This window comes from Eptatretus burgeri, chromosome 3, assembly GCF_056783735.1.
Source record: "Eptatretus burgeri isolate ZD-2024b chromosome 3, Ebu_testis_v1, whole genome shotgun sequence".
Taxonomy (NCBI): Eukaryota; Metazoa; Chordata; class Myxini; order Myxiniformes; family Myxinidae; genus Eptatretus; species Eptatretus burgeri.
In genome coordinates, this window is record NC_140963.1 from 53,864,762 (window position 1) to 53,885,422 (window position 20,661).

A 20,661-nucleotide genomic window follows, 5' to 3' on the forward strand; every position below is an offset into this window, starting at 1 on the left:
TGTATTCCTTCCTGGTGGGTTGAGTTATTTTCTGTAATACCTCTATTCTTTTTGAATCTCACTGGTTTCCATACTATAATATTTATTTATTCTCTCTCTTTCCTCCCTCTCCCTCTCCTCCCTCTCTCTCTTCTCTTTTTCCTCCTTCTCTCTCTTCTCTCTTTCCTCCCTCTCTCTATTCTCTCTTTCCTCCTTCTCTCTCTCCTCCTTCTCCTTTTCCTCCTCTTCCCTCTCTTCTTTAACTCCTTCCTCATCCCTTACTATACTTGAATCGTTTACACCCCATAGAATATTATACATATATTCATCAGGATTTCTTGTTATTCCTGTATCCAAAATAATTTTTTACAACAGGAAACCAATAAAATTTCTTTTGAATTTCTAAAAGAGCCTTACCTTTTCTTAACCTTATAATTTTTTCATTATTTAACATTCTAATTAAATCTAAAGTTGTCGGTTTATCAACATCAGCATAATGCCAATCTTTTATTGAAAATACCTCATTCTTATGTTGTAGAACATATTTATTAAAATACCGAATACCCTTTTCTTGAAGGTATGCTTGGACACAGAAATGATAATTTTCTTGAAGCCTTCTTGCTGTCATTTATGTATTAGAAATATATGTTAGAATAATATTATGGCACGAAACACCTCCCCATCTTCCCATAGTTAAATCATTTTGTATTTCCTTACTTATTATATATAATCCTGTTTTTTCTGTTTTCATGAGATAAACAAGGGCAAAACCATTATTATATTTACCCTTATTAAATTCTTTTATTTGTTGTTTACTAATCGTGGCTCCACAAAACTCATTCTCGATACCAAGTGGATAATATTCTTCCTTACGAGACTGATTTAATTGTTCCAGGTCTTCGAGGTTAATTTTAAATGACCAATTATACCCTAAATCATTCATATCATACCCCCATTGTTCTATTCTCATACAAACGATACGCCCTTCTTTATAAAAATTTATTTTAATTCGAACTGTGAATTCTGTATGACCTGGAGATAATATCAACACTTCTGTATCTTTAGAATACACAGCCGTTTTATTTAAGTATATATATTGTGATAAATCGCTTAATCTCACCAAGTCATTCGCGTCAGTCGGGCTTGGATAATTTTTTAATTTATAAGCATTTTTCATGTTAATATTTTTGTTTATATTATATTTATATCGTTCAGCCTGTGCCTTTGTATAATAATTTGATAAATCAATATCCAGTTCTTGAGATACACCAAAGATAGAACCATCTTTACCAACATAAGTCATTTATATTAGATTAAAAATAATATCATAAAATTTTTTATTTTTGTTGAGTTGAAATAACACATATAGACATAATTGACCACAACACTTGGAATTTAATTCTTGGACTTGAAATGTTTGATAAACACCATTCTGTAAGAATTTTATGACTTCAACAGGTGGTGGAAGACCAAAACTATCAAAATAATATTTGTCTTGACTATTAAAAATACAAACCCAATGAGAACCGTTCCCATCATTATCTTCTAAGTTCATAATAATATTCTTTGTATGTTTCGACACATTTGTTAATTCATCTCTCATACAAATAACCACATTATGAATTTTTAATTTCTTACAATATTTGACAAGTTGTAAATTTGATGTTGTATTCTTTCCAAATTCTTTCAACCACTCATCAATGCTCATTTATTTATTAGAAAGATATAATCCATTACCTCTTTTCGTTAATTTTACACCTGCTTGTGCTATAGAAGAAAGCATATCTCCAACTAACAATCTCGCTTTATCAGGCAGACCTTCAAGTTTTTCAGCAAAATCTACAATTACACCACTTCCACTAATTTGTTTCTCCAACTCTTTGTTATGTCTTTCCAATTCTTTTTGAGCCTGGAGTTGAGCCTTCCTTTCGTTGGCAGTTTTGACCGCTGTTGAAATACCACCCGTCAATGCTCCAACCGCACTTAAACCAGCAAATAAAGGAATTAGAAATGGGAGAAATCCTCCACTCGTCTCTCTTATTGAATATTTTTTCAACATTGGTTTTGTCATTTTAATTTTAAGTGAGCCAGTGTCATTCAAGATTTTAACCTGTTCTCTTGTGAGCAAAACATCAATTCTTACTGCTCCTTTTCTCTGAATTGTATTAACGTTAATCGTACAAGGCTTTTGATTTTGAACACAAGATGATAGTTTATGAAGATTGATTTGATTAACATATACCCCAGTTGGTACTTTGCCACTCATTTATTTAACAAAAAATTATGTGAGACTAATCATCACACCATTATCTGTATTAATCTGCAATTCTGTTTCTTCCAAAAGCAAACAATATGTATCAACTTCTTCACTCTCTCCTCTTTCAATGTATAGGGAAGTATCCACTCGATTAGACTTTATAGTTTCTTTTTGAGCGCTCAGGTCAAACGTATAGATTGTATACAAACTTTTAAATGCTGTCATATCCAAAATAGGTTCTTTATTTCCATTACTTTCACACACCTTTTGGTAAGACTTGTATGCTTCAGCAAAATCATTTTTCCCAATTAATTTCCAATCTATCTCGTGGATAAAATGTTCCATCTAGAGAAACGCGAAGTTGTTTCACCTTAGCATTATCACTCAATGCATTATTCTTATCAGTCGCAGTATCACCATCTGGCTTTTTAAAAATCATCCACAGATATCGTGGCTTTCCTTCCAGAACACCCAAATTCCACGTGTAAGTAGTTTGATTGAGTTTAACGTGTTGACATCTTCTTTTGAGGTATGATACACTGAGTGGTTTCTTTGAGTTAAGTCTTCGATTCAACATCTCTTCTGTTTTAAGATTAGGAGTATATTCACTGATATACCAACTCATCTCCTCAATTACAAATTTATTCTGATCACCAAAAGCATTACCAACACCAAAAAGCAATCTATTTTCATTATCATTCCTTTGTAGTTGAAATCTAATTTTAAGACCATACAGAACTTTATCATAATCACAAAATCCAAATATACCTTTAAGAGGAACTGCCACAGTAAAACTATTTTCTGCTTTTGTATCATCATTATACATTCCTTTCCTTTGAATATATCCAGGGTCTGTGTTTGTTCCCGTTGACATATCAGGAATAAAACCTTCGACAGACCCCTTTCCCATTCTATCACTGAATGTATAGAGTGTAAATTTCATCATTTCAGATACAACAGAGACATAATCAACCGCTTCAATTTCTTGTGTTCCAATATACAATCGCACACTATCAAACATTTTCCAGAAGAAATCATTTACAAGTGTAGCGTTTGTGTTATTCCCAGCCTTAGTGAATTTAAATTTACACAACAAGAAACTTTCGGAGAGATTCAAATAGGTTTGTTGATTATTTATTTCAAAACTTTTTGTACCGTTTGTATTCCAGTCTGTTCCAGTTATTGCATTTACCTTGAAGTAATCTTCTTTTTTAGTGGAGTTTGAGATAATAATAGTATCATCCAAATCATAGAAACTATCAATTGCTTCCATACTTGTATTTATTTCGGAAAAAAGATGTTAAAACTTTTGAAACCCTGATCCAAGTATTTGAATTATTTTCTGTCGTTCTTGGGGGGACAACTGAGTTTTACCTTTCTTAATTTCTTTTATTGCTTGTAATTTATGAGATTCTTTCTGAGCATCTTTTATACTCTTTACAGCACCTGCTACATTTCCCACAGCAGAAGCAGTTGAACCAATTAGGTCTTTATGTTTAAGAATAGTTGAACCAATACCCATGAGAGTATCAATTATCCCATCTCCTCTAAATTGATGTCCAACACCCCTTTGTCTCTTAGGTTTATAGTATCCTCTACCAAGATACATACCTTCACCCTTGTAGTACGGGGAAAGGAACATCCCATCCCCTGTAATTATTTTATATTTTCCCAACTCGTGCTTCCTCACAATAACCATCGTATTTATTTATTGAAAAACTTCACGTAGGTGAATTCTGATGGATATAACTTCTCCATTAAAAGAAATCACACGATTATCTTGGTCGGTTATCCTAAAATTTACTCTGTGTATGGTTTTTCCTGACACAGGTAGATAAACCAAATTTTTAGGCTCCATATTGAATTTATAACCAATTGGGGTTGAGTATGCGCTGAATGAAAATATTGTATTTGTTTTTAATCCATCATTATAAGCACCATCAATCAAATCACAGTGAATTAACACCGAATTTATTCCTGAGGATATTTGAATGACATTATCACTGTAAAACGTCCCATTAGTTTCAATCTTTTTTGAGGAGAAACCTAATAACTCTCTAAATGAATTATCAATTGTGAAATCAACCTTGTAGTTATTTTTAACTTTAATCGTTGATTTTGAAGTATGTTTTTGAATGTTTATAATAATATTTTTTGGTTCATCACCCTGTTCTTTCATAAGACGAGCAATTTCGGAAGATATTTGAGAAATCTCGTATGCTCCGGGTGAGACTGTTATCGTTTTGTATCCACTTCCCGGATTATAACTAAACTTGTCATTTTTCTCGGTTATATTAAATAAGGTATTATAAGTCTCCATGGACAATAAAGATGCCTCATATTCTTTTGTTGTGTCAAGTTGTAGTGGGTATGGGAATGAAGATGTGTGGTCGCTTGTTGTGAAATTAAAACTCAGGATTGTGCTTCTCATCTTATTTAATATGAGATAAAATGTCTTTATATTGAGATTTATTAATTATTTTCATGTTCATCAACTGGTCTAAAATGGCTGATGCTTCATTAAAACAATTGTTATTTCCAGCCTTCTTACTGCCGAACAACAATAACAGTCTATTAACTAATTGCGATGGGTCATTTGGAAGAAAACTAATACCTGAACCAAGGATACTTAAAGCCTGAATAATGTGTTTCTCCTTCTCATTCTTCCTACTTTTACCAGAAAGAATAACCTTATAATTTAGAGTGTTCAGCAAATCAATATATACTCTATCATCATTATTTTCCATATCTAATGGTTTATCAATATACTTTGATTCATCCCTCACAGTTGAACCTTGTCTTCCATCTTTTGTGAGAAGAAACATTAATCTCGGAGTTAGTTTAACAGGGGGTTGAGCAGAACTTAAGAACCTTAATTCATCATTAAATATCAATACCTTTTCTTGAACAAGATGAAATATTGCTGGTTGTTCTGTTGGAATGAGTCCTGCTTTGGTTTTTGAATCCGCTGAATATTCATTGTTTTGAACAGCATTCACAATATAATCACCGTGTTGATTAATCTCTTCCAGTTGTTGAAATAAACCTTCATCATGTTCTAATTCTCCAATATGCTCTAATTCTTCCTCCGTCATTTGACTGAAATCTTTTAACATTTGAAGCTTTCTAGGAGTATATTCTACTGTGGGAACTGTGGAAACATCTTTCATTTTTTCTTGGGAAGTTTTTAAAAGTGGTTTAAAAAATTTCTCTTGTTTTTTTTCAAATGCTTCTTCGCCCGTTAGTTTCTGTCTGCGTTTCTTCTTTATGTCTTCCTGTTGTTTTACAACTTTTGAAACCAACTCTTGATGTTCCTTAAATCTTCTTGCTCTTTCTTTTGTATCCATTTATTTATTGTAAAATATCATTTAATGAATTGTAAAGATCAACAGGGAAATTTTCCTTTTCTTCATCATTCAAGTAGATGTGTTTAAAATAAATCCTTTTCTTTAAATATTTCATCAAATTCTTTATTAACATTAATGCGAGTTGTAATTTCTTCTTCACTAATCCTTGCATCTCTGCTTTTCATACGTTTGTGTTGAGTTTCTTCATCAACATCAAAACCGAATGATAAAATCTTCACTCCGCTCAGATATTTAATAATTTGTCTCGTTCCTTCTGGATTAGTTTCTAATATCCCAACACCACCAGATTTTAGTTTCTTTAACTCACTCTTACAATGTGAATATTTTGTTGTACCAAGAGAAACCTCCTCAAATATTTGTCCTTCATTCCTCAATCGCATATGTTCCTCCACTGAAATATAGTGATAATCTTCACCTTTTACTTCTCCAGGTCTTATTGCTCTAGTTGTTGTTGATACAATGCGTATCACGGGGTGTTTTTTAAGTAAATTTACAATATTCTCATTTGTACTACACAAGAACCTTGATTTATGAAAGTTTTTTCCAGAAGCAGATTTACCCACAAGATTTATAATAATAGTTGTCATTTATATATGTAATTGTTTATAAAACAAAAAATATATCCCTTAATATCTCATCTTGTTTCACAACAATATATTTATATTTTTCAGTCGTGTGCTTCATATAATCCTCAAATTTCTTTTTACTACATAATGTAGAACAATTATCTCTCCAAAAATTATTGATATCTATTGAATTTAACTTGAATAAAATAAAAGTATTAGCATTGTTTCTGATGGAACGACGAGGAAGTTGAAAGTACGATTGACTAAGATAAATACAATTACAAGAAGAATGTCTCCCTCTTGTGTAGTAGCTGTCCATTACCGTTTGGTTTCTCTCATTAACACAATCATCAAAGATAACGAGGTTCTTTTTGATTTATCCAAATCTTGGGGAGACGGTATATCATCCGTATTATCACTAAGAATACAAGTTATAAGATTTGATTTCTTTTTACATCTCTGTGTATCACAAAATAGTTGAATTATATCTTCAATGTTATAATCATTTAGGTTTTTTTGACGTTTAAATAAACCTATTATATCTTCTTTTTGAAGACCAGCATTAAAACCTTGTGAGAGTAGTTGATACTCTGGTTGAAAACTCGACTTTGTGAAAATTATTAAATTATCATAATCTAAAAAGTTGGGAGTGAGGAGCATTTTTAAAAGTAAGCAGGTTTTTCCACATCCACTTGAACCAACTATGAGACATCTTAATGAATTTGGGAGATTTTTATGGTTGTTAAATTTTATCTTATTTTCCCAAATAGGTAAAAAATCATTCATTTATATATTTGAAAAACAGGTTATTTAATTTATTATTAGCTTTTTTAGAAACTCTATATTTTATCCTAAGTTCAGGTTTAATTTCAAGATAATCCATTATTTTATTTATACAATATCTTGTGTTGATATTTCCCTGAAAATTACATCCATGAATAATATACAACAACAATCCTTTGAACATTTCTCTTATACGTTCAGTTTCTTCCCTTGTAAGGAAAGGTGTGTTATCATCCTCATACTTTACATTCATTTCTCTAATCAATCTTGTAAAGTAATTCATTTTTGGTGTAAATCTAAAAGAATTATTTTCCTTTTTATATTTTTTATCATCATTAATTAGAAGATAATCACAGAATATACATTGTTTATAGGCTTTTGACTCTGTGTTTAATCCCTGTCTTTCACACGCAGGACAATTCTCAAATTTGTCATATGGAGAATCAGGAAAGTCTAGCATATTTATAAAGTAAAACTTTACTTAAACTGAAATTCATCTATACTTTCAGTTGTATATTACCATCGATATCGATATATTTTTTTTCATTATCAGATTCAACGACAACATTTTTTATATTAAAGGTAATTTTAAAATTATCGTTAACTACTATTGAACGAAATGTCATTTCACCTGATATATTAACATCCTTTATTTCATCAAGATTTACATCTTTAGGGTTGTTGAAAAAAATACAAATTTCTCCTTGCATATTACAGATGGTCTTATCTTTTCTTTCTAAAGCTTCATCCATAAGGTTTTTGTTCTTTGATACTTTTTCTTGTTTCATTGCTTTTTCTAGTTTTGAATATATTACTAGAAGGAGAGGAGAAACTTTTGTTAGAGATACTTTAATTGATGTTCTACCAGGTATACTAAAAGCCCTTCCACTGAAGGAAATTGAAGAACTCATATTATTTACCATAATAGTTTTTATCCAATAGTTGTTATATTTATCTTTGTTCAATTTTACATCCTTGACATATTTCTCAGTATCTTTAACAGATGAAGAGATTGATTGAAACTTGTCTTTTGTGTCTTGAAACATTGTATTTATTAAGTGAAAAAGTTGGAGGATAAAATGGTTTTAAGCACAGATTCACCTGTAAAACAAACGAAATTTTCATCAAGAAAATTTTAGTTTAAGCAAAGTTTTATTCTATAAATATGGTGAATACAACGTACTGCGATGTTTGTAATCACGAATATAAACATTATAGAAAACACCTCCGAACCAACAAACACACATTTAATCTGTTTCATAAAATATCTCCTCTTGAGTTGGAAAGAAAACATTGTGATATCTGTTCAAAGGATGTTTTGAAGAGTAGTTATAATAAACATCTTCAATCACAAAAACACAAGAAAAATGAGTTTAAGGTAAAGGGAGACTATGATATTGAAAACACTGATGGGGCATTTAAAGGGCATATAAAAATAAGGATTTTTCAATTTGGAGAACCCGGTCCATCATCAATAGCTGAATCAATTGAAATAGTGAAACCTGATGTTGAAAAATTTATTAAAAAGACATTAAAAGAAATGAAAACTTTAAAGTTTTATATGGGAGTGAAAATGAATATGAAAAGACAAGATGAAGAACAAACTCCTTATATGAGAACAGATCTTCATTTTATAACATCATTTCAAGATTTTTTGAATAGTGGGGTTTATGAAGAACTATCAAGACAAGAGGAGGATGTTGATAATACAGTGGTAGGAAGTGGATTCAATATTAAAAAAATCATCTTTTTAGATATACACATTCTAAAATCAAACCCTCTTAAAGCTTCTTCTTATATTGAATTACCAAAAGAAATAAAACTAAAGAAGGCAGTTGTTAATATTAAGAACAATGATAATAAATGTTTTCTCTGGTCTGTTCTTGCTCACTTACATCCACCAAAATGTAATTCAGAAAGAGTAAAACAATATATGAAATATGAGAATACCTTGGACATTAAAGATTTTAAATTCCCAATGCTATTAACAGATATTCCTAAATTTGAGAAAAAGAATAATCTTTCTATTAATGTATATGGATTAACGGATACAAACAAAGTTCAAATATTAAAAATTTCAAACAACTATAAAAATGAAGAAACACACATTGACCTTTTATATTTTAGTGTTGGAAAGAATTCACATTACACATACATCAATAATTTATCAAGATTAATCTCTTCTCAGGTATTCAGAACAGCAAACAAAATATATCCTTGTAAGCGATGTCTTAATTCATTTCATACAAAAGAACGATTAGAACAACATTCAAAATATTGTAGTAATCATAAGTAATCAGCTGTAATTACAATGCCTAAACCTGGTGAAAAGATTTATTTTGAAGATTATAATAAATCTATCATGCACCCATTTGTGATATACGCTGATTTTGAATGTATCCTTAAAAAGATAAATACTGCTTCTCCTAATCCAAAAGAACCATATACAAATAAATATCAAAAACATATTCCTTGTGGTTTCTGTTATTATATCAAATCATCTGTTGGAGAAAAGTATAACAAACTTGAACATTATCGTGGAAAAAATGCTTCACAAGAGTTTGTAAAACGATTAGAAAAGGATTGTATAAGACTCACTAAATTAATGAAAGAAACAAATGAACCGATGAAATTAACCAAAGAAGAAAAATTAGAATTTAGAATGAACAATATCTGTCATATTTGTGAGGGGGAAATTAAGGAGTCTAAAGTTAGAGACCATTGTCATCTTACTGGTAAATATAGAGGTCCCGCTCATTCCTGTTGTAATCTTAATTATAAATTACCTTCTTTTATTCCAGTCTTTCTTCACAACAGCGCCAACTATGATACACATCTATTTATAAATGAACTTTCAAAAACGCCAGGGAATATTTCTGCTATAACAAACACAAGTCAAAAGTATATTTCATTTTCAAAAATGATATTCACAAAACCTTTAACTCGTATTAGGTTTTTAGATTCTTACAAGTTTATGGGAACACCACTAGCCTACCTCGCATCAAATCTAAGCTCCACGGACTCTTTTCCAAATCTTAATTCATTCTTTCCAAAAGAGGAAATTCTCACTAAAGAGGAAATTCAGATTAAAGAGAGAATTCAAAGTAAAGAGGAAACTCTAATTAATGAAGAAATTCTAACTGAAGATGAAATTCTAATTATAAAGAAAATTCGAACTAAAGAGGAAATTCAGATTAAAGATGAAATTCTGATTAAAGAAGGAATTCTTACGAGAGAGGAAATTCAAACAAGGAATGAAATTCAAAGTAAAGAGAAAATTCTTACAAGTAAGGGAATTTATCCTTATGATTATATGGATTCATTTATGAGATTTAAAGAAACACAACTTCCTTCAAAAGAAAGTTTCTATAATAACCTTTATGAAGAAGAGATAAGTGATAAGGAATATAAACACGCACAAGAAATATGGAAAATATTTAAGATAAAGAACCTTGGAGAATATCACGATTTATATCTAAAAACAGATGTTTTATTGTTAGCTGATGTGTTTGAAGCTTTTAGATCACTCTGTCATAATAAAAATTGTTATGGATTAGATCCTGCCCACTATTTCACAGCTCCTGGTTTAGCTTGGAGTGCAATGTTGAAAATGACAAAACAAGATATAGATTTAATCAGTGATGTGGATATGCTTTTGATGATTGAGAAGTCCAAGAGAGGTGGAATATCACAAGTATGTGTCCAAAATATGCTAAAGCAAATAATAAATATCTTCCAAATTATGATAGTGAAAAAGATAGTAATTATTTGATGTATTTTGATGCTAATAATTTGTATGGATGGGCAATGTCTCAATCTCTGCCTTATGGTAAATTAGAGTGGGTGGAAGAAAAGAATTATGAAAAGGCTTTGATGAATATTGTTATTTCTTCTCAAGAGGAATTGAATGACGAAGAAGAAGGTTATTATTTTGAAGTTGATTTGAGGTACCCGAGTGATCTTCATAATAAGCATAAAGATCTTCCTTTTGCATGTGAGAAAGAAACTCCAAAGAAAGAATGGTTAAGTGATTATCATAAAAGTTTTAATATTAAAGGCAAATCAACAGAAAAGTTATTAACAACATTCTATGATAAAGAGGGATATGTTTTACATCAGAGAAGCTTAAAACAGTTTTTGAGAGAAGGATTGAGAGTAGCTAAAATTCATAGAGTTTTAAAATTTAAACAAAGTCCTTGGGTGAAAAAGTATATTCAATTTAATACAGATATGAGAGCAAATACAAAAGTAAAATTTGAAGGGGACTTTTATAAATTAATGAATAATGCTGTATTTGGAAAGACTATGGAAAATGTTAGAAACAGGCAAAACATTAGATTCGCAACATCTTGGAAAGAAGCTTCGAGATTGATAAATAAACCAAGTTTTGAGAGAGAAGAGGTTTTTTCAGAGAACTTTTCTGCAATTCATATGAAAAAGGAAAGTATTGTAATGGATAAACCAATTTATATTGGAACAGCAGTTCTTGATTTATCAAAGATATTGATGTATGATTATTTGTATAATGACTTAAAGAAAGAGTATGGTGAAAATGTTTCATTGTTGTATATGGATACTGATAGTTTTATCCTAGATATAAAAACTGATGATGTTTATGAAGATATGAAGAAAAATATTGGAGTATATGATACAAGTAATTTCAGCAAGAAGAGTGAGTTATTTTCCAAAAAGAATGAAAAGGTTATTGGTAAGTTTAAGGATGAGTTGGGTGGAAAAGTAATGAGTGAGTTTATTGGATTGAGAGCAAAGGCATATGCTTATAAGTATGGTGAACAGATTGATAAGAGGTTAAAGGGAATAAAGAAATATGTAATAAAGAAATCAATAACTTTTAGAAATTATTATAATTGTTTGATGAATAAGAAAGAAGAATATAGGAAAATGAATACAATAAGAAGTTATAAACATAACATATATAGTGAAGAAGTAAATAAAAAGGCATTAGGAGCCTTTGATGATAAGAGATTTATTTTAGATAATGGAATAGATTGTGTTCCATATGGATATTGTATGATAGAGTGTATAAAATAGATTATGTTTTAACGATGGGAAGATGGGTTAGGGTTTTTAAGGGCTACCGCCGCGTTTTTTCACAATATATAAATGGTTAAACCAAGTATTAATCAAACTAAAGAGTGGAGAAAATCTCAGTCTTGGTATATAAATGGAAAACATAATGAATGTGAAAAATATCAAATAAGTCTTATTGAAAAAATAACTAAAACAAAGGTAAATAAAACAAATAAGCGAATTAATTTAAAAACTAGTAAGTTAGAGGATGTAAAGAAAAAAATGAATATCCTTGAATGGACTGAAAACTTTGATGGTTATCAATTGAACAATGAAAAAACAATTTACTATAATCTCAAAATGATATGTGGCTCAGGAGGTGGTCAGATGAGAGCATTAAGAGAAGTTTATCATTTCGTAATGGCACAAATGGGGTATCTTAAAAAATATAAAGATTCAAATGTTTTGTTTGTCAATATTTTAGATGGGGATTATTGTGCAAAGAAAATTAAACTATTGAAGGAATTTGAGAATGAACAAATCTTTATAGGTTCAATGAGTGAGCTGTTCAACCCCCAGGTGTTCAATTCAATGAGGTTCAACCTCCAAGTTAAAAGGGGAGACAAATAAATATACCTTGGGATAAAAAGGGGGTTTATTTTTAGGGAAAAAAATATGAATCGCTGAAAATCCCCCATTCATTTACATGGGGAAAAGTGAGCCAGAATCAGTATTCTTACCCTACATATATATATATATATATATATATATATATATATATATATATATATATATATATATATATATATATATATATATATATATATAAATATAAATATTTCGGCACACCCCTTTCTTTGTTCCACCATCAGATTTTTGTTACTGCATGAAATGAAACAAGATTTGGCACATATACTAATGATATTATTGTCTTCCTGAAGAGGCCCCTCAAAATTCGTTTTGATGCATTTTCACAAACTCCAACGGATTCCATTCAAATTCGGTACGATTATGGCTTTTGGTCCAACTTAGGTCATTGGCTATAAATTTTTTCCATAACACTTCCGATATTCGAAAAAAAATCGATATCCCTCATGGAAGTTTCCATTCAAATCCACTCAAGTTTAAGGCCAACGGAGGACGCAAATTTCCACTTTGCCCCGGGCGCTGTTTACCTCCGCTACGCCAAGCTGTTAGGGTTAGGGTTTGGTTAGTGTTAGGGTTAGGGTTAGCTACCCCAACACTAACCCTTTCCCTAACGCTAACAGCTAACTCTAACCCTAACCGCTAACCCGAACTGCAACTCTAACCCCTAACCGCAAACAGCTATTCAGGAAATTTGCAAGAAAGCCCGGGCAACGCCAGGCTTTATTGCTAGCCCGAGCAACGCCGGGCATTACTACTCATATATATATATATATATATATATATATATATATATATATATATATATATATATATATATATATATATATACATATATATAGTTGAAAGTTTGTCTGTCTGTGTGTCTGTGTGTGTGTGTTTCTCTGTGACCTATGCACGCGAAAAGAACTGGACTGATCCTCACCAAACTTCACATGCTGACAGAACATGTACCCAGGAGTGTCCCGATGTAAAAGAATTGTTCTTCCGACTTCCGGTTTCCGAATTATGACATCATCACCTGATTTCGTAACGTTAATTTTTCAAGTTCAGCCGATTGACATGGGGCCAATGCCATTTGCAATAGAATGAAAAAATAATGCTTCAGTCAATTGAAGATAATAACTTCTGACTTCCGGTTTCCGAATTATGACGTCATCACCTGATTGCGTCATGTTAATTTTTCAAGTTCAGCCGATTGACATGGGACCAACGGAATTTGCTAGAGAATGAGAAATTAATACTACAGTCAATTGAAGATAATGACTTCCGACTTCCCGGTTTCCGAATTATGACTTATGCATTCGACACACTTTTCGTAACGTTAATTTTTCAAGTTCAGCAGAATGGCCAATGCCATTTGCAATAGAATTAAAAAATAGTGCTACAGTTAATTCCGAATTCCCGTTTCCGAATTATGACATGCATTCAACCCACTTATCATAGGCCCTATACACATCAACAAACGCCTCTTTTAATGCATGATTAACACAAGTCTTTTTTTTTTGTACATACAGGTAGTCGTCGACTTACGACGGAAGAACCTCCAATTTCTAACTTACTGGCATTTTTCAAACTATGCGAAATTGATGACTTTGCTCGAGCTCTACTGTATGCTCAGGTGCCAACGTATTTCACTTGGAACTCGAGTCAGAAACGTTGGAACAGGAGGAAGCAAGGTTCAGAAGTACCAGTATATCCCGGTATTTACAAATCTGACGCATTGGGTCGAGTGTACACAGTAGTAGGGTAAGAATACTGATTCTGGCTCACTTTTCCCCATGTAAATGAATGGGGGATTTTCAGCGATTTATATTTTTTTTCCCTAAAAATAAATCCCCTTTTTATCCCAAGGTATATTTATTTGTCTCCCCTTTTAACTTGGAGGTTGAACCTCATTGAATTGAACACCTGGGGGTTGAACAGCTCACTCATTGAACCTATAAAGATTTGTTCATTCTCAAATTCCTTCAATAGTTTAATTTTCTTTGCACAATAATCCCCATCTAAAATATTGACAAACAAAACATTTGAATCTTTATATTTTTTAAGATACCCCATTTGTGCCATTACGAAATGATAAACTTCTCTTAATGCTCTTGTTTGACCACCTCCTGAGCCACAGGTTATTTTTTGTTAAGCCCCGCCCACTTTTCTTTTAGCCTCGCCCACTTTTGTTAAGCCCCGCCCACTTTTCATAAGGAAATTTTTCTAAGCCACGCCCACTTTTCCTAAGCTCCGCCCACTTTTGCTAAGCTCCGCCCACTTTTCATAAGGTATTTTTCTAAGCCACGCCCACTTTTCCTAAGCTCCGCCCACTTTTGCTAAGCTCCGCCCACTTTTCATAAGGAATTTTTTCTAAGCCACGCCCACTTTTCCTAAGCCCCGCCCACTTTTGCTAAGCTCCGCCCACTTTTCATAAGGTATTTTTTCTAAGCCACGCCCACTTTTCCTAAGCTCCGCCTACTTTTGCTAAGCCCCGCCCACTCTTACATCATTTCCAGTTCATCTCTGACTCACAAAGAAATCACTAGAAAATTACAGGATGTTATGGTTTTGAAAAATTTCCCAATGAAGGCTTGCCTAGGCTTGCCCAGGGAATTTCCAAAGGAAACCACACCCACCAGTCTTTCTCTATAAAAGCTTCAAACCCAGGCTCCATTTTAAACATTTGTTCTTGCTGGCAATGGTGTTCTGTGTGCTTGTCTCAAACTCTCTGTCTTCTATGGAACTAAACCTTCAAGTTGATGAACTGGATTCAAACCTCTTATCTATTGAGGTAAGATTTTTTATTTTCCTATTTTCAAACTTTGATTGAAGCATACTCATTTAATAATTAAATAACTTAATTAATACATTATTATTTTCTCTCACAGGAAATTGTATCTGAAAATACTGCTTTTGCTACAACTTGGGGGAAATTGTTGGCTTGGTTGAAGACCTTGAGTGGGATGACTTTGGTGTTCCTTGGAACTCTCTGTCTTCTATGGAACTAAACCTTCAAGTTGATGAACTGGATTCAAACCTCTTATCTATTGAGGTAAGATTTTTTATTTTCCTATTTTCAAACTTTGATTGAAGCATACTCATTTAATAATTAAATAACTTAATTAATACATTATTATTTTCTCTCACAGGAAATTGTGTCTGAAATACGAAATGAAAATACTGCTTTTGCTACAACTTGGGGCGAAATTGTTGGCTTGGTTGAAGACCTTATGAGCGACCAAGACCCACAGAACGAGTTCGTCCTTGATGACCCAACCAAAGAGTTATACCTTGGAGACCAGCAAAATCCTGAAAAAGAGTTTTACAGCAATAGTACTCATTGTGAGTTATCAAGACAATACCCACTGAACAAGTTATACCTTGATGAGCCAGAATACAAGTTTTACCTTGGAGACTCACAAATTTTGAAAAAATCAGTAAATGAGTTCTGCCTTGATGGTTTAAATAACTACCTTGGAGACTCAGGAAAAGGGTTCTGCCAAGATGGTTCTAAATATGGGGCCTACCTTGGAGACTCACAAATTTTGAAAAAATCAGTAAATGAGTTCTGCCTTGATGGTTTAAATAACTACCTTGGAGACTCAGGAAAAGGGTTCTGCCAAGATGGTTCTAAATATGGGGCCTACCTTGGAGACTCACAAATTTTGAAAAAATCAGTAAATGAGTTCTGCCTTGATGGTTTAAATAACTACCTTGGAGACTCAGGAAAAGGGTTCTGCCAAGATGGTTCTAAATATGGGGCCTACCTTGGAGACTCACAAATTTTGAAAAAATCAGTAAATGAGTTCTGCCTTGATGGTTTAAATAACTACCTTGGAGACTCAGGAAAAGGGTTCTGCCAAGATGGTTCTAAATATGGGGCCTACCTTGGAGACTCACAAATTTTGAAAAAATCAGTAAATGAGTTCTGCCTTGATGGTTTAAATAACTACCTTGGAGACTCAGGAAAAGGGTTCTGCCAAGATGGTTCTAAATATGGGGCCTACCTTGGAGACTCACAAATTTTGAAAAAATCAGTAAATGAGTTCTGCCTTGATGGTTTAAATAACTACCTTGGAGACTCAGGAAAAGGGTTCTGCCAAGATGGTTCTAAATATGGGGCCTACCTTGGAGACTCACAAATTTTGAAAAAATCAGTAAATGAGTTATCCTTAAGAGACTTTGTAAGTTGGTTTTACTTTGAATACTTGAAATGTGGGTTCTGGATTGATAACTCACAATGTGATACATATCTTGGAAACTCAACGGGAATGTGGTTATACCTTGAAGACTTGGAAAGTTGGGTTTATGTTGGACACTTGAAACTTTTTTGGGGGCTTTTATTTATTTATTTATTTATTTATTATTATTATTATTTTATTTATTTATATTTTGGAGACTTTTGGAGTTGCTATCACTCTTTGGGATCTAAACCTATCGATGTAGTTCTTTGTCGGATGGTGCTTGATGGGAGCAAGATCAAGAAAGTTCTGGGAAGAAAGTGCAGGCTTACTCCCCCTTTCTACGTCATCAAACCTGAAAGCCTTAAAAGACAGAATTGGAAGAAGAAAAAAAAAACGTAAAAATATATATATATATATATAGGTGGAAATCTCATTTTGAAAAAGACATTGTGTTGGGCGAGGATTGAGTTGGGGTTGAGATTTTGAATGTGAGGGTTGGGGTTGAGATTTTGAATGTGAGGGTTGGGACACACACACACATACACATCAACAAACAAAAGTTAAGCCTTGACTATTCAGTTGAGGATTCTGTGTTTGGGGTTCACAGATCTAAGAACGTCCCCCTTGACACACATTATATACTGTTATACACCTCGGACTTGGCCCTCGAGTGTCCACAAAGGTGTATTATATGCTTAGTTTTGTCTTTTGTAATACCTGTGAATAAAATGAACCTAAAATCTCTTCCCCTTCCAAATCATATATTTTATAAGTCCAAGAAACTGTATCTATTACATCAACAATTTTAAAAAGTTCTTTCGTCCATCGTTCAGTAAAACCCTTTTCAAAATGAGATTTCCACCTATATATTCTTACGATATCACCAACTTTGAACTTAGGTTTTCTGACATTAATCTCTTTTTCATATTTTAATTTTGTAAATGTTTCTGATGGCTTCATATTCGTTGACGTGTGAATCGTGTCATTATACTTATCCACAATATCCTGAATAAAAGATAACCATTGTTGTGAACCGAGTTGTGTGAATTTTTTATATAGTCTCTCTTTTAAGGTACGATTAAAACGTTCAACAACAACTGCCTTCCCTTCATTAAAGGTACTGTATAATGTAATACTGTTATTTTTTAAAAAATTCATAAATGTCTTGTTTAAAACTCTCTACCCTCATCAGTCCACAATTTCTTAGGTTTTCTCTTACTTTTATTAAATATCTGTTGAAAAGCTAACACAAGAGTATTACCTGTTTTGTTTTTTAAAGGGACAACCCACGCATATCTACTCCTCAAATCAATAACGGTTAAAGCATACTTGTACCCCTTATCATTATTGAGTTCAATCAAATCAGCAGACCAGATATAATCAACTTCCTTGGAATAAACTTTCCTTCTCTGAAACTTTGTGAATATTGGTTTATGTAATTCATCAGCTAATTGCTCTTCAGTCTTAATGGCATCATTAGAGCCTATAAGTTTTTGAATTTCCAAGTCCAAGTTTCAATTTAGCACTAATCATCTTCTTCACGATGAACCTATCAACTTTTTCTCTCAAGGTTGGATTTTGTATCAGAGACAAATTATATAACATTTCTCTATCGGCTTCATGCTTTTCTTCCAACGTTGTGGTATTCCCATAATCAATATCGTGTCTCATGCACACTTCATCAACTCTATTGATTGGTTTACTCCAGGATTTAGGATTGTCTGCCTCATCTAATCTTTTATCCAAGTTTGTGCCTGGACCACAGAAAGAATACCCTGGAAGATGTAATTCCCCTGGTATTCCAGTAGTTGTAAATTTACTTCCTGATAAAAACTTTTGTATATCTCCTCCGAGTTTGTGTTTGGAGATAAATTGATTTTTTTGAACCACACACCGAACATATACCTTTTTGTATAACCCTGTTATTTTTACTTTTAATATATGAAATATTTTTAGTATTAGTTTTCTTTTTACATTTGAGACAATAACTCATTTATTTATGAGAAAAATTTCTGCAGAGTGCAAAAACCTTTTTAGTTTCCAACATGCACATTTGAATCTTAATTTTTAAAACATAAAGAATCCTTAGAAATGCCTTCACTCTCTCCTCCATTTATTTAAGAAAAAACTTGAATTAAAATACATGTCTTCTCGATGTCGATAGTCTTGTCGAAAGTATTGTAAATAGACTTTTTAATTCTTTGTATTCCTCCCTGGTGAGATAAGTTAATTTCTTTAATACCTCTATTCTTTTTTGAATCTCACTGGTTTCCATATTTTGATATTTATTCATTCTCTCTCTTTCCTCCCTCTCTCTCTTCTCTCTTTCCTCCTTCTCTCTCTCCTCCTCCTCCTTTTCCTCCTCTTCCCTCTCTTCTTCAACTCCTTCCTCATCCCTTACTATACTTGAATCGTTTACACCCCATAGAATATTATACATATATTCATCAGGATTTCTTGTTATTCCTGTATCCAAAATAATTTTTTACAACAGGATACCAATAAAATTTCTTTTGAATTTCTAAAAGAGCCTTACCTTTTCTTAACCTTATAATTTTTTCATTATTTAACATTCTAATTAAATCTAAAGTTGTTGGTTTATCAACATCAGCATAATGCCAATCTTTTATTGAAAATACCTCATTCTTATGTTGTAGAACATATTTATTAAAATACCGAATACCCTTTTCTTGAAGGTATGCTTGAACACAGAAATGATAATTTTCTTGAAGCCTTCTTGCTGTCATTTATGTATTAGAAATATATGTTAGAATAATATTATGGCACGAAACACCTCCCCATCTTCCCATAGTTAAATCATTTTGTATTTCCTTACTTATTATATATAATCCTGTTTTTTCTGTTTTCATGAGATAAACAAGGGCAAAACCATTATTATATTTACCCTTATTAAATTCTTTTATTTGTTGTTTACTAATCGTGGCTCCACAAAACTCATTCTCGATACCAAGTGGATAATATTCTTCCTTACGAGACTGATTTAATTGTTCCAGGTCTTCGAGGTTAATTTTAAATGACCAATTATACCCTAAATCATTCATATCATACCCCCATTGTTCTATTCTCATACAAACGATACGCCCTTCTTTATAAAAATTTATTTTAATTCGAACTGTGAATTCTGTATGACCTGGAGATAATATCAACACTTCTGTATCTTTAGAATACACAGCAGTTTTATTTAAGTATATATATTGTGATAAATCGCTTAATCTCACCAAGTCATTCGCGTCAGTCGGGCTTGGATAATTTTTTAATTTATAAGCATTTTTCATGTTAATATTTTTGTTTATATTATATTTATATCGTTCAGCCTGTGCCTTTGTGTAATAATTTGATAAATCAATATCCAGTTCTTGAGATACACCAAAGATAGAACCATCTTTACCAACATAAGTCATTTATATTAGATTAAAAATAATATCATAAAATTTTTTATTTTTGTTGAGTTGAAATAACACATATAGACATAATTGACCACAACACTTGGAATTTAATTCTTGGACTTGAAATGTTTGATAAACACCATTCTGTAAGAATTTTATGACTTCAACAGGTGGTGGAAGACCAAAACTATCAAAATAATATTTGTCTTGACTATTAAAAATACAAACCCAATGAGAACCGTTCCCATCATTATCTTCTAAGTTCATAATAATATTCTTTGTATGTTTCGACACATTTGTTAATTCATCTCTCATACAAATAACCACATTATGAATTTTTAATTTCTTACAATATTTGACAAGTTGTAAATTTGATGTTGTATTCTTTCCAAATTCTTTCAACCACTCATCAATGCTCATTTATTTATTAGAAAGATATAATCCATTACCTCT

At 31.9% G+C, this 20,661-nt stretch overlaps 1 protein-coding gene and 1 long non-coding RNA gene across 2 annotated transcripts in view; both read left to right on the plus strand.

Annotated features, from left to right (window-relative positions):
• Nucleotides 1–20,661, plus strand: part of LOC147029906 (ubiquitin carboxyl-terminal hydrolase 2-like) — a 66,101-nt gene that overhangs the window by 28,668 nt on the left and 16,772 nt on the right. The window lies entirely within an intron of this gene.
• On the plus strand, nucleotides 15,019–17,834 carry LOC147029908 (uncharacterized). The gene is made up of 3 exons (XR_015056133.1): nucleotides 15,019–15,408; nucleotides 15,506–15,669; nucleotides 15,767–17,834. It is a non-coding gene; the product is annotated as an uncharacterized LOC147029908 (long non-coding RNA).